Here is a 2,221-nt window from a genome sequence, read left to right on the forward strand (position 1 = left end):
ATGATTATTTAAATGTACACACCAATAACAATAACTAAAGTCAATGATGATGACATTGAAGAATTCTATCAATTTTTGCAGTTGGAAACTGATCAAACATACAATTAAGATGCATTGATAAATACTGGTGATTGGAATGCAAAAGTTGGAAACAACAAGGAAGGATCAGTAATTGGAAAATATGGCTTTGGTGATAGCAATAATGCTGGAGATCACATGATAGAATTTTGTAAACCAATGACTTATTCATTGCACATACCTTTCTCAACAACATAAATGGCAACTATACACGTGGACCTCATCAAATAGAATACGCAGGAATCAAATTGACTTCATCTGAGGGAATAGATGATTCAGAAGCTTATCATCATCAATCAAAGCAAGATCAAGAGTATAGTGTGGAAAAGACCATCAATTGCTCATATGCAATTTCAGGCTGAAACTGAAGAAAATCAAAATAAGTTCACAACAGCTAAAATATTACTTGAATATATTTGATGTTGTTGTTAAGTGCTGTCAAGTCAATCCTGACCCACAGTGACCCGGAATAGTGTTTCCAAGGAGCAGCTGGTGAGCTTGAACCACAGACCTCGCAGTTCAAATGACTTTGTAGTCTGATGTATTAGCCCACAGTGCCACACCAGGACTCCCCTCCTTCCATATCCTTTTCTAAAAGGATACGTACCAGAAAGATTATGGATAATATTGTGAAGAATGGGTATTCCAGAACAATTGTGCTCATGAGGAGACTATACATAGCCCAAGAGGTAGTCGTTAGAACAAAAGGATACCGAATGTTTTAAAATCAGGAAAGGTTTTGCCAAGGCTGTATCCTTTCACCATACTTATTTAATCTGTATACTGAACAGTATCTGAGAAGTGGAATTATATGAAGAATGTGGCATGAAGTTTGGAGGAAGACTCATTAACAACCTAGGAGATGCAGGTGACACAACCTTGCTTGCTGGAAGAGGCTTGCAATGCTACTTACTGATGAAGATCAAAGACTACAGCCTTAGTATGAATTGCACTCAATGTAAAGAAAATGAATATCATCACAACTGAACCAATCACATGATAAATGGAGAAAAGACTGAAGTTGTCAAACACTTCGTTTTATTTGGATCCACAATCAACGCTTATGGAAGCAGCAATCAAGAAATCAAATGATGTATTGTATTGCACAAATCTGCTGCAAAAGACCTCTTTAAGGTGTCAGGGAGCAAAGATGTCACTTTGAAGACTAAGGTATGCCAATTGCCTCATATGCATATGAAATTTGGACAATGACTAAGGAAGACTGGAGAAGAACCAATACATTTGAATCATGATGATGACAAAGAATATTGAAAGTACCATGGACTTCCGGAGTCAACAAATCTATCTTGAAAGAAATACTTGCTATCAGGAAGGATCAATCCCCAGACTATATCATGCTCTTCTGAAGGGAAGGGGCAGGGAAAAAGAGCAGCAACAATAGGCTCAAACATAACATTTATGAGGATGGCTCAGGACTGGGCAGTGTTTTGCTCTGCTATGCATAGGGTCACTCTTAATCAAAACCAACTCAAAGATGCCTAATAACAAACTTTTATATGCTAACTTTTCAAAAGTTCAGGATTTTAAAGTATGATAACAAAATGGAGTCTAGGTGTGGTGCTGTTGCTGTAGGATAAGCACTGGGCTGTTAACTTCAAGGCTGGTGGTTCAAAACACATCAGCCACTCCTTGGAAACCCTATACAGGGTTACTATGAGTTAGCATGTAACAAGTATGACAAAACATGTATTAGAATACTTGACCTGCTTTAACTTTTATATTTTTCTGTAAAGGTTTTTATTTGGGGATTGAGGGAAGCACAGTGGACAGGGACCTGCTCAGTCCTTCTTGGCAGACAGGACATTGCTGAACTCCTCTCACTTCCTCTTGGCATGGGATGTGCATCCCCACCCTTTTCTTGAGGAACTTGAGTGGCCACTTGTCCTTGGAAACCTTGAGCAGTTTCATGGTCCGATGCTCATAAGGCGTAAAGCCACACATCTGCCGAATATGTCCTGCACAAACTTGGTGTGCTTGGTGAGGTGGCCACGGTGGCGGATGTGCCTTGGTTTGCACATGTTCTTGGTTACTTTGTAGACCTTGTTGAGGCCAACGGCCACAAAGTAGCACACAGCCATGGCTGATGAAGCAGAAGGTGCTTTTAACTCTTAAAAGGTGTTAC

The sequence above is a fragment of the Chrysochloris asiatica genome, unplaced genomic scaffold, assembly GCF_000296735.1.
Source record: "Chrysochloris asiatica unplaced genomic scaffold, ChrAsi1.0 scaffold00066, whole genome shotgun sequence".
NCBI lineage: Eukaryota > Metazoa > Chordata > Mammalia > Afrosoricida > Chrysochloridae > Chrysochloris > Chrysochloris asiatica.